Source organism: Gracilinanus agilis, chromosome 2 (assembly GCF_016433145.1).
Source record: "Gracilinanus agilis isolate LMUSP501 chromosome 2, AgileGrace, whole genome shotgun sequence".
Taxonomy (NCBI): domain Eukaryota; kingdom Metazoa; phylum Chordata; class Mammalia; order Didelphimorphia; family Didelphidae; genus Gracilinanus; species Gracilinanus agilis.
The window spans coordinates 249553539-249567055 of NC_058131.1; the positions used below are offsets into that span (position 1 = coordinate 249553539).

A 13517-nucleotide genomic window follows, 5' to 3' on the forward strand; every position below is an offset into this window, starting at 1 on the left:
CCATTAGTCCAATCCCCATCTGGGCTACTTAGCTTCTGTTTTGTTGTCAGGGGTTGTATTCCTGATGTTAGCCATCTTTCTTAAAAATATGAAAGGAACTCCTTCACTCTGGTACAAGGTAAGATTATTTGGATGGTTTTGTATAAATCCATCCCCATGATGGGAAAAAAAGAATTAGCCAAATGATCTAATTATGGTGTCAGTCTTGGTATAAGAGGGACATCCGTGTTATGTGTTGTAGGTATTTTTGTTTAGAACAACAACACTTTGATTTTATGAAAATTCAGAGTCCTCACTTTGGGATCATGTTAATATGAACAAGCCTTCTCCATTTCTGTATTTCATAATAAATACAGAAGCTAGTATTTCATAAGCACAGCTAGGTGGCACAGTGGGTGGAGCACTGGGTTTGGAGTTTGGAACACTCACTTTCCTATATTCAAATCTGGCCTCAGACACCTACTAGCTATGTGACCCTGGACAAGTCACTTAACCCTATTTGCCTCAGTTTCTTCATCTGCAAAATGAACTGGAGAAAGAAATGGCAAATTATTCCAGTATTTTTGGCACTAAAATCCCAAGTGGAGTCACAAAGAGTCAGATAAGGCAGAAATGACTGAAGAAAAACAACGTTTCAGAGGTGAGAGTAGGTGGTGTCCCTTTCAGTACTTTTTTTTTTTGTAAAAGGTAGGTTAACTGAGCTAGAAAATTCCCAGTTCCCTTTCAAGGAGAAGCAGTTTCTTTCTTTCTTTCTTTCTTTCTTTCTTTCTTTCTTTCTTTCTTTCTTTCTTTCTTTCTTTCTTTCTTTCTTTCTTTCTTTCTTTCTTTCTCCCTTACCTTTCTGTCTTGAAATCAATACTGTGCATTGGTTCCAAAGCAGAAGAGTGGCAAGGGCTAGGTAATGGGGGTTAAGTGACTTGCCCAGGGTCACACAGCTAGGATGTGTCTGAAGCCAGATTTGAACCTAGGACCTCCCCTCTCTAGCCTTGGCTCTCAATCCACTAAGCTACCCAACTGCCCCTGAAAAGCAGTTTCTTGAGAGTTTATTGGTCTGCTTTCAGAGGCCATCTTCACTTTCTTATGCTTATTTAAGTACAAAGTATAGGAAGTGGATGAATTGTGAGTCATTCCTTTCATGTTTCATTAATAATCATTGGAATGGAAAAATGTAAAAGAATAAACATTTGCTATGTACAGTGTACCATGTTCTTATTTTCTCTTTTATTAAGTATTGTAGATGAGAGTTTTTCTTTCTGTATATATATATATGTGTGTGTGTGTGTGTGTGCATGCATGTATGCATTTAGCAGTAGCTTCTGATCTAGTATAACTACCTTTGATTTTGCTTCTTCATTTTATGTTTTATATATATACAATTTTTTGTATGTCATATTTTATGTTATGTATAGGAATTGTTTTTAATCAGAGCCCATCTGGCAGACAGAGACAACCTTGTGAGTCAATTTGTCTTCCCTTTGCCATGGCTTATAATGCTAATAAAATGTGTTTGATAGATTTAAATAAAAATATCAAGTGAAGTTTGTTTCTTCTGTTGTCAATTAATAAATATCTATTAGGCTCCTACTATGTGCCAGGCACATAAAGGTAAACACCAGGGACAAAAAACAATCTCTGCTCTCAAGGATCTCAAGACATAATGAGTGAGACACTATGCAAACAAGTATGTACAACTATACATAGGATAAGTTGGAAATGATTAACAGAATAAAGAAATGAGTTTAAGAGGGATCATGAATGATTTCCTATTGTAGGTTGGGTTTCAGCTGTGACTTAAAGGAAGATAGAGAAGCTAAGAGGCAGAGATCAGGTGGGAGAAGATTCTAGCTTTGGGGGCAGCTAGCAAAAGCCCTCATTCTTGATTCTGAGAGTTGACAGGTAGACAAACCAAGTGCTCCACAGGTATCTTTGAGATGATAAGAGAATGGTCTCCAGAATGTTGGGTAGACTATGAGGAATTTATGGGAGGCTATGAATAAGATACACGGTACAAGAAAGCATGGATAGATGGTAAGCTGAATCTTTGAAAAGAACTTCTAAATTGAGGAAATCAGAAATTCTTTTGAATTTTGTGAATATGTTCTGAAGGTACTTATCAAAGAACATTGGCTTTGGAACTTTTACATGACCTGGGAAAAATAATAAGCATAATAATGTATTTCAGAGATATGTCATGTTAGTCTGCTTTAGTGCCTGAGGGAGCTGTAGTTTTGTTAGTGTGCCTCTTTCTTTCACTAATCATGGTCACTCACTAATCACCATACACTTATGCCTTGTGAGTTGCTGTGACTGAAATATATAACACCAGTGGCTAACCTCGCATAACTTATGCAGACTTGTCCTCAGGCAACAGACATGAGGTCCATCACCATCCATGCCCGTTATTGAAGCATTTTTAGCTTTATGGAAGCTGTCAAAATTTGCTCTCCAATGTTACAAATCTTCAGGGACTAAGGATCTTCTCTATCTACACCATGAGGACGATTTAGAGGAGGACTTGGTAGAGAATGTCATGAAGAAATAGAAAATAAATCTCAATAAAATTAAAGGTCAGAAAAATAATATTTTCTAGCTTGAGTGTAAGATATAATGAAATAATATTTAGGTCTACAATATAAAAACATTTGATTTGATGGAGGTGGAACAGATAAGACAATTGCAGTGTGGCAGAATTTTTTCCCCCTAACATCATTAAAACAACCTTGTTCTCCCTTTAGGGGGTTATAAACTTTAGTAAATCTCTCTTTTGGGAAACTCTTGGAATTAATGGCCTTCTGTTTAAAGTGCCTTTATCTGAATTTAAATTTATCCATTGTTCATAGCCCCAGTGAAAAGAAATATTAGATGTTTCCTGATATGAAATGCAGAAGAGATGGTAAAAAGTAGAAATCTATCATTAGTCTCAATTTTCCCTGGTTTGGGTCCATGTTTTCATAGCATCAGAGATGTATAGCTAGAAGACTCCTTAGTGGACATCTAATCTTGGCTCCTCATTTTTATGTGTTATTTATTTATTTATTTTTAAAAATTTTAAACCCTTAACTTCTGTGTATTGACTTATAGGTGGAAGAATGGTAAGGGTAGGCAATGGGGGTCAAGTGACTTGCCCAGGGTCACACAGCTGGGAAGTGTCTGAGGCCAGATTTGAACCTAGGACCTCCTGTCTCTAGGCCTGGCTCTCAATCCACTGAACTACCCAGCTGCCCCTTGGCTCCTCATTTTTAAAAAACACTTACTTTGTCTTAGAATTGGTACTAAGTATCAGTTTCAAGGCAGAAGAGTAGTAAGGGATAGGCAACTGGGGTTAAATAACTTGCCCAGTATCTCACAGCAAGGAGGTGACCGAGACCAAATTTGAACCCAGAACTCCTGTTTCAGACTTGGCTCTCTATCCACTGAACCTCCTAGCTGCCCTTCTAAGCTCCTCATTTTACAAATGAAGAAACTGAGGACCAGCGGCTCTGACCTAAATTAGGTCACACAGTTTCTCTGATTTCAAATTCAGTGCTTTGTATAATATACCATGTTGCCTCCATGAGATGTTGGTTTTGGTTGATTGTTTTCAATGTGCACCGATTGTTCCATCTGTCTTGCCATGGGTAAGTTTGTAACTCTCATGATTAAATATGTAATTAAATATGTAAAGTAAGCACAAGAAATTTTGTAATTGCAATAGGACTGTGACGTGAGCAATAGATTTAAATGTCAGTACCATTGGAAGGAAAAGTAAGTTGTTCATTTTTCAGTTGAGGAGTGGAAAGCGTCCTCTACACATTGTTAATGGGAATCAGATGAGACCAGAACTTAATGTATCCATCCAGTAGTGCTTCCTAGTAGCCTTGTAATGTATTTGCCTAGGATGATTTTTAGAATGATCTGTAGGCTGGTGGCATACACATGACGTGGTGCAAACGCTATTATTTCAGCTTGTTTATTGACTTGTCATTTCATATCTTTCTCTTTTCAATGTAGTATTGTAAATCTGACTCATACAGGAAAAGTCACCATGATCCACTAGCCTGTCAAGAGTTGCGGCAATATTATTATGAAAAATACATTCATTTGTCTATATGGAAAGGATTTAAAGGTTGCTGCATTCGTTTGTTACCACAGACTGAGCACTTTATCATCTAGACACTATTCAGTAGGAAAATTATCTCTTCTTCACCAGTCCATTAGTGGTACTTTTCCAGTCTTGAGAAATATAAATACTGGAGTATATTAATGAAAATGACACCCCAAATTGATATACTAGGGCTCAGAATGTATGATTAAATGCCTTGTTAATTAACTTTTTTTGCCACAATAATTATAAATACATGCTCATAATTTAAAGTTGTTTAGATTGTGGAGAAAAGGTTAGTACACTGGCATGAAAGTGAGGTGAGTCAGACGCCATTCTCTTAATTACATACTATCAACATAACAAAAACAGACTGAAATTTCAGGAAGTATAAGGATGTGAAAATGCTCATAATTTTTCTATCATTGCACTAGAAGATGATCTATTTTTTCCTTTCCATATCCAGCTTTCTGTTCTACTTGAAGGCTTTGTTACTGCTGTCATTATCAAGAAAAAGTAAATCAAAGACTCAATGAATCAATCAATAAACTTAGTAGGCTTGGATGATGTGCTATAGACTATGCTAAATGGTGGGAGACTTTTTAAAAAAAATTAGGGATCTATTTTTTTAACCCTTCCCTTCTGACTTGTATCAATTATAAGGCAGAAGAGCAGTAAGGGCTAGGCAGTTGTGGTTAAATAACTTGCCCAGGGTCACAAAGCTAGGAAATGTCTGAAACCAGATTTGAAGCCAGATCCTTCTGATTTTCAGCCTGGTGTTTTATCCATTATGCCCCAGTTCTCTTTTTTTTTATTAGAAATTTATTTTCTTTCCATCCTCCTCTCCTACCTCTTCTTATTAGGGGAAAAAGAAAAACAAATTCCTTGTAACCAATATACATAATCAAGCAAAATGAATTTCATCATTGTTAAAAAAATTCACATCTCATTATGTACTCTGAATCTATCACTTCTGTGTCAGGAGGGGGATAATATGTTATATAAGTGGTCCTCTGGAGTTATAGATGATAATTATTTGGATTAGAGTTCTAACAACATTCACTATGTATTTTATTTTTCATGAGTTTAAAAAAGTCCAGAAAATGTTAATTAAAAATTTTTTGATATTAAAGTATAAATTATTTTTTTGGTCTTCATCCTGTTATTTCAGACAAGTTTTTCAATGTCTCTTTAAAATCATCCATTTCTTTCACATTTATATTCCACAATTTGTTTAGTCATTCCATAATTAATGAGAATCCATCATTTTCTGTATTTTTTTTGCTGCCACAAAAAGAACTGCTATAAATATTTTGTACATATAAGAAGTTTTTATCTTTCTTTGACCTCTCTCAGGTATTGACCTATAACAGTGATATAGAAAGCTCAAAAGGCATTCACTATTTAGAAGAGTTTGTTTGTGTGTGTGTCTGTGTGTGTGTGTGTATAATTCCAAATTACTTCCTAGAATGTTTGTATCCATTTACAAGACAGTGCATTAAAGTGATTTTTTTACCCACAGTTCCTCCAACATTTACCATTTACCTTTTGTTATCTGTGTCATGGTGATAGATGTAAGTCAGAACTTCAGAATTGTTTTAATTTGTATTTCTCTAAATAATAGTCATTTAGAACAAGTTTTATGGACATAGACTGATTTCTTAGTAACTGTCTATCCATGTCTCATTGCTATTTATCAATTGGGGAATGGCTCTTACTCTTATAAATTTGAATCAGTTCATTATATAACTTAGAAATAAGAACTAAATCAATGAGATTTGCTGCAAAGAATCCCCTCTCCATTAATTGTTTTCTTATAATCCTAGCTTTATTGAATTTATACAAAAACTTTTAAATTTTATGTCATCAAAATTTTTTATTTATCATCTGTGATTATCATCCTTTTTTGGACATGAATTTTTCTCCTATTCGTAGATCTGATGACTATTTTCCCCACATTTCTCTAATTTCTTTATGATGTGACCTTTTATATCTTGCTCAGATAACCATTTTGAGCTTATGTTGGTATAAAGAAAAATATAATAACCAAAAAGTTGACCTAAATCTAATTTTCTGCACATTGTTGTCTAATTTTTTCAGATATTTTTGTTAAAAAAAAGTCAGTTCTTAACCCAGTATTTGGAATCTTTGTATTTATTGAGCATTAGGCAGCTAGATTTGTTTACTTCCTATGTTGTGTACCTAATCTGTTCCACTGATAGAAATCTTTATTTTTTAACCAATACCAAGATGTTATTTTTTTTAAAAAGATATTTTATTTTATCAATTACACATAACAATTTTCCATCTAAGTTTCCTGAAATTATAAGATTTAAGTTGTCACCCTTCCTCCTTTGTTTTCCCCCTGCTGGAGATGGTAAGCAATTTGATCTGGGTTATACATGAATTATCATGCAAAACCCATTTCCATATTGTTCACTTTAGTAAGAGAATACTCATATAAAAATCAACACCCCCTCCCCCAATAAAAACCAAAATAATCTAAAGTGAAAAATAGTATACTTTGATCTGCATTTGGCCTACAACAGTTCTTTCTCTGGAAGTAGATAGCATTCTTTTTCATGTCATTCAGAATTATACTGGATCATTGTATTACTGAGTGTAGCTAAGTCTTTCACAGTTGATCATCCAACGATATTGCTGTTACTGTGTATAGTATTTTGGTTCTGCTTATTTCACTCTGAATTAATTCATATGGATCTTTCCAACTCTTTTTTAAATCTTTCTGTTCATCATTTCTCAGAGCACAATGGTATTCCATGACCATCATATACTACAATTTGCTTAGCCATCCCCCAATTGATGGATATCCTTTTACTTTCCAATTCTTTGTCACCACAGAAAGGGCTACTATAAACATTTTTGTACAAGTAGGCCCTTTCCCCTTCTTTACTATCTCTTGGGATACAGATTGAATAGTACCATTATAGTACAAAGTTGTTTTGAGAATTATTGCTTTGGAGTATAGCTTAAGATCTGGTGCTACTAGGCTTCCCTTAATTCCCACTTTTAAAAATTATTTCCCTTCAGATTCTTGCCTCCATATAAAATTTCTTCTTATTTTTCTAGTTCTACAAAGCAATCCTTTGGTAGTTTAGTTGATATGGCATTGAATAAATTGATTAATTTTTGTAGTACTTTCATTTTTATTGTATTGAAATATGCTACTCATGAGGAAATAATATTTTTCTAATTATTTGGATCTGTGTTTTCAAAATAGTAGTTTCTATATGTGAGTTATATGAATATCTTTATATTCTTATAGTTATAAAGAAAGGCAAAAACAGTCTTTGACCTTAAGGATCTTGCATTCTAATGGAAGAGACAACAGGTAAAGTCCACATGTATATAGAGTAGCTGGAAGGTAGGACAATAGCTTCTAGGAAAACCTGCAAAAGGTGGCATTTGAGCTAAGTCTTGAGGAAGCCAAGTATTCTAGGAGACAAAGATGAGGAGAGTACATTCCAGGCATGAAGGATAGTCGATACAAAAATACGATATGTGTTTGACATATTATTATTGTGTGCCTGTCCACACCTTAGAAGTCAATGCATCTCCATGAGGTCCAAACAACTCTGGCATTTGAGGATCTGATGACAATAGAGAAAATTGCTTTTTTTTGGGGGGGGGGACAGGGGATTTTAAATAACATCATAATAAATTATATTATTCCTTTCTGTTGGGTCAAGTGGGCACAAATGAAACTTTTGCAAGGAATCTAGAAAGGATTGCTATAGTCTCAGACAAGAAACCAAAAACCTTATTAGGGTTCAAGCTAGAAGGGAGAAGGATATAAAAGGTACTTTCAATATCACTGCTGATTGAAGGCAAGAGATTTGGAATACAAAGATTTTGAAAATCAATAACTGGCCATGGAATTTGGATAATAGGACTATAATTTAAAATTTTGAAATGGCGGTTGCCTGCCCAGAGTTGCTATGCACTTAAAAAGACAAAGACCAGTAAACTCCATAAAATCTTGAGATACATTAAGCATAGTGAATAGAGAGGCAGAAGAGGTGTGAAAAGAAAAGTTCAAATCCTACCTCAGATACATACTGACTGTATGATTCTGGGCAATTCCCTTAGCCTCTCAGTGTTCTAGGTAGCTCTCTAAGACTGTACATTGCAGAGAAGATGCTGATCTATAATTGGCAAAGTGAGTTTCCATACCAGAGAATTCCTGTATCAAAGAAATCCCAGGATCAGCTCTATCCTTCATTGGTCTAATCAAAAGAACTTTAAATGAAACTTCTTATGTATATCCAGCAAGCTAGATATTATAGAGAATAAGTAGTCTATGGTAATTCACTGCTGAATTGGTATGGTATGCCAATACCAATTCACTGCTGAATATGGTAACTCACACAGAAATGGTTAGAGAGATGATAGGTAGATAACAGCAGATAGAGAGAGAAAGAGAGACAGAGAGAAAGAGAAAGACAGACAGAGAGAGAGAGAGAAAGAGAGAGAAAGAAAGAGAGACAGAGAGAGACAGAGAGAGAGGGAGAGATGTGCCAGTCACTCTTAAATGCTGGGGATGCCAATACAAGCAAGAGAGCTGTAGTCCTCAAGATGCTTGTACTCTAATGAGGGAAGACAATATATGAAGGGTTGCTGGAAAGGGTGAGGGTGGTATACAGATATCAACATAGTCTGAGATTTCTGAGAAGTGGGATGAAGGTCTGGAACTGTATAAGATAAGACAAAATCATACAGGAAACAAAATCTAAGAAAAGAGGCAGCAATAAAACCCATGGATTCAATTGTTTATACATAAATATCCAAAGTAATGTAAAGAGGCAGATTCGACCTCATAGTTAACACTGTGATGTAATGAGATGAGATTTATGCTAGCAAACAACATGGCTGTTGAAAGGTATCTTCAAAAGATACAGAATAGTTAAAAGAAGTGATATAATAACATTCTACTTTTTTAAACCCCTGTCCTCTGTCTTAGGATCAATACCATGTATTTAGTCTAAGGTAGAAGAGTGGTAAGGGCTAGGCAATAAGGATAAGTGACTTGCCCAGAGTCATATTGCTAGGAAGTATCTAAGGACAGATGTGAACCCAGGACTTCCCATCTCTAGCCTCAGCTTTCAATCTACTGAGACTCCAATAACATTACATTTTAAGAAGATAGATTTACATGAGGAAATCTAGGAAGCAGAGAGAAGCCTAGTAGATTGCTTTTATGTAGGATCCAAAGGAAGCAGAGAGAGAAGGGATATTGTTATCCAAATATACTACAGAATATCTGCACCAAAAGAGGAACTAGATGAAGGATTTGGGAAACAGAACACAAGCCTAGCATGTTTTGATTCTCCAGGCATCTCCTGGAGTCCTCTTTTTGGCAAAAGTAGAGCAGCTTATAATAGCTTTAGTTGACTTCATGATAATTTCATTCTTTTAAAAGTAAAGAAGCCATATCAATAAAGAGAAACTGGTTTCTAGAGTAGAAATGATGGGAGATTTGGGGGGAAAGTATCATTTTAGAATTAGTAACAAGAAAGAGGAGGAAAACTGGTTCATCTAACTTGCTGATTCATCAAGTTCATCTATAGGGTTTGGGAAGGGAGGGTACAAAAGGTTCAACGAAAGGATGGCTGTTATAATGAAATACAATATTATCACAAGAGTCAATTCACGGGGCAAAAGGAATGCTCTAGAATGAAATTCCCAAAATGCATATAGGGATAGAATTCCAACATGGAGGAACAGAGAAACAGTCAAAGAGATCGATGTGAATATAAAAGAAACTCTTAACCAACTTTGATTTTTAAAAAAGATATGTACAGCCACTGAAAACAAAGATAGGTAAAGGAGAATGAAGACAAAAGGATGGCATGATCCTATAAGAAGTGTCAGGTGTATTAAAGCTCAGAATAAGATGTATATGTGTGTGTAATATATGAATGTGTATGGAAAATTAAGTATGACAAAACATATTTGTTATATGGGGGAAAAGAGGAGGATGAAAGAAGAGCTGGGACTGATGCTTGAGGCAGCTGGGATAACTATCAGAGAAGATAGAGCTACTTAGCTTTTTATTTTATTTCTGTTGTCTAAAAATTATCTTTGCCCTAGTAAAGGCAGAGCAAAAGGGATAATAGGGATATAATAAAGATAAGTACAGTAATAATAAGAGAGCATTGAATAGTTCTTCAAGTCACTTTCAATGAGTTCAAGTCACTAGAGTCACAAATGAAATGCTAAATTGGCAGATGTGATTGCTGAGCCACTGTCAGTGATCTTTGAAATACCATGAAGGACATAACAGTAATTCGGTATCAGAGAATGGCAAATGTCCTGTCTTTTCAAAAAGGTAAGAAAATGAACATTGTAAACTATAGGCCAGTGAACTTGTTTCTATTCTCTGGCAAAATTAAAAAAAATATGTTACTAAAGGAATAGTTTTTACAAAAGGAAACAGGAGTTACAAACAACTAGAATTGCTTTATCAAGAACAGGTCATGCCAGGGGAAAATATTATTTATTTATTTTCGGCTGGTGCTTAATACATATTTGGTGAATTAAATTGAATCAAGAATAGGCCATGCCTAAAAAAAAAAACCAGGGGCAGCTGGGTAGCTCAGTGGATTGAGAGTCAGGCCTAGAGATGGGAGGTCCTAGGTTCAAGTCCAGCCACAGACACTTCCCAGCTGTGTGAACCTGGGCCCCCATTGCCCACCCTTACCACTCTTCCACCTATGAGCTAATACACTGAAGTTAAGGGTTTTAAAAAAAGAATAGGTCATGCCAAATAACCTCACTACTTTTTTTGATAGTGTTATTAACATCAGGAAATGCTATAGATGAAGTTTACCAACCTTTTAGCAAAGCTTTTGACCAAATTTCTCAAGTTGTTCTTTTCAAAAGGATGGAGAAATATGATTTAGATGAAAGTACAATTAAGTGAATTTGGATCATTGTTGAATGGTTGGACCCAAAGAGTAGTCATTAATAGTATGATGCCATTAAAAAAAATTCAAATGCAAAAGCAGCATTGGTGCCAGACTGGGTCCTGTAGTGGCGAAGGGGCTGCCCAACTCTCTGTCTGCACCAAATCTTCTGGAACTGCAGCATGTCTAGAGATGAGATTATTTTTGATCCTGTAAAGAGGAATAAGGGGAAGGATGGAGAGGAAGAAGAGGAGGAGGAGAAAAACAAGAACAAAATACCTTTCATGCTGGATGAAGGAGATACACAGACAGAAGAAACACAATCCCCAGAAACAAAACTGAATTAAAGCCAATAGAAGACCGTTGTTGAAGTTGATAAAAGGAGATGGCAGAAACATGTTTCTGATGACTTGCTGAGTTAAACTTTTTAAATAAAAAGAAAAAGAAGAAATATTTAAAAAAAGATATTGATGAAGCTGAAGGAGATATAAAGAATTTAGAGGTCAAAAGTGATGGGCAAGAACCAGCAGAACTAGAAAATGACTTTGACAGTGAAAAAAGAAAAGAAGGTCAAGTTTCCAGATACACATGAAATACTAAAGACATAGGAAACTTTGGAAGATGAAGACAGCAAAAAAGCTGATGAAATTTCCTTCATCAATTAGACCATGCACGAACAGGCTCAGAAAGAAACTATACATATGATGAGTTGAGTGTTCATCATAATTGAGGAAAAGAATCCAGATATGGTTGCTAGAGGAAAAAGGAAATTTGTAATGAAAATTCAACAGGTTATTTGTGTAGGAACCAAGAAAACTTCTTTTGTTAACTTCACAGATACTTTTAAACTATTATATCATCAGTACAAACATCTTGGCATTTTTATTGGCTAAATTTGATAGAAATGATTCCATATGTGATACTAACCCACTTGTAATCAATGGTAGAAAATGTCTTGAGAAGATATTTATCAAGAAGTATGCTATCTGCCATACATGTTGGTCACGAAGGAGTCCTACAGAAGGACACATGACTATTTCTTACACTGTAAGACTTACTGCTCTGTGACCAACATCAAAACTGGATTACAGGCTATTATAGGCAAGAGAGCATAGCTCTGTGCCAAAGCTGACTGATTTGCTAATCAACCCTGGGTTTTACAAACTATTTTGGAGATGCAGCTAGACAGGTTTATGATCAAAGTGAATTTACCATTATATTACAAGCAAGAAATAAAATCTGCCAAGTTATTATTTGGCATTTGGTTGGTTGGTCAGTGAAATCCTTGAAAGATGCAGATCCTGAATTCTTTCACTTTCATCTATTTCTCCCTACCACCACCATTGAGAAAACAAGAAAAAACAAATACATTAATCATATGTAAAATAAAGCAAAACAAATTCCTGCTACAATGTCATTTTGGAAGGAAGTTTTCTACAAGAGTACCTCCGTCTCTGCACTATTTCCCTTTCCTTTCTTTCTTTTCTTCTTCTTTCTTTCCTTCTTTGATCAATGACTTGGTTCTAGGCAAGGACATAATATTTTTTTTATGTTTGCAGATGACACAAAGCTTGACAGGTAGTTCATATACTAAGTGACAAAGAGATGAAATTTAGGAACAAGTGTAAAATAATGGAACACTGGCCAATATGACCAGCCCTTACTTGCATGTGCAGTATACTTGACTTTATGTAACTCTGTACGAGGACTTTGATATGTATTCTATGACTAGTTCCAGTCCTCTTACCTCTAATTTATCCTGTATACATCTTATGTGCATATAATTGCTTGCAGGTTCTCTCCTCTGTTAAGAAGTTAGAAAAAATGAGCTTCTTCAGGGCAAGGATTGAATTTGCCTTTCTTTTTATTCCCAGGACTTAGTTCAGTGATTTGCACATAGGAAGCATTTAATCAATGCTTCTTGACTTGACTTGATAAAGAAAGACTTTTCAATTAGCTCATGAAAAAGCATAGAGCAAGGCCCCAGTGAATCCATGCTGCTTTGGTGAGGAAGGTGTATCCTGGAAGGGGGAATGGCCATGGGCTCCTCTTCAATGGGCCAGTGTTTCTGAGCTCAACTCCCTGATCTTGCTTTTGCCCCTGTTGTGTCTGTTCTTCCCTGCTCTTGGGTAAAGGAGTACTGGGGACTGTTGGTTCTTGTTGAGCTTCCAAAGCTGGGGAGAGCACCAGTGGCTCCTATATTAGAGTCCTTCTCAGTGTGGTGCAGGATGAAAGGGAAAGGGGAAGTAACTGAACCCATTAAGGATCATATTCCTTCTATAAGCCAGAATTTAAGGTCAATGGAAAGTTGAGATATTTAAGGACTAGAAAAAGTTATATCTATTTCTGGTGGATTTAAGATTGTCACATCTTTATTATTTTTGGGCAATATTTGCAGAGAAATATTAAGGGTTAGAGTTCAGGGAAAGGCACTTGTGTACTGTATGGTTATCCCAGGGAGTCTCCCTTCAATGGGTATTTAATTTTTTTTTCTGGAAAATTTTATTTGA

General features: G+C 35.5%; 1 pseudogene; it reads left to right on the plus strand.

Annotated features, from left to right (window-relative positions):
- Positions 1-11189: 11189 nt before the first annotated feature.
- LOC123233555 lies at positions 11190-12143 on the plus strand (annotated as a pseudogene).
- Positions 12144-13517: the final 1374 nt, after the last annotated feature.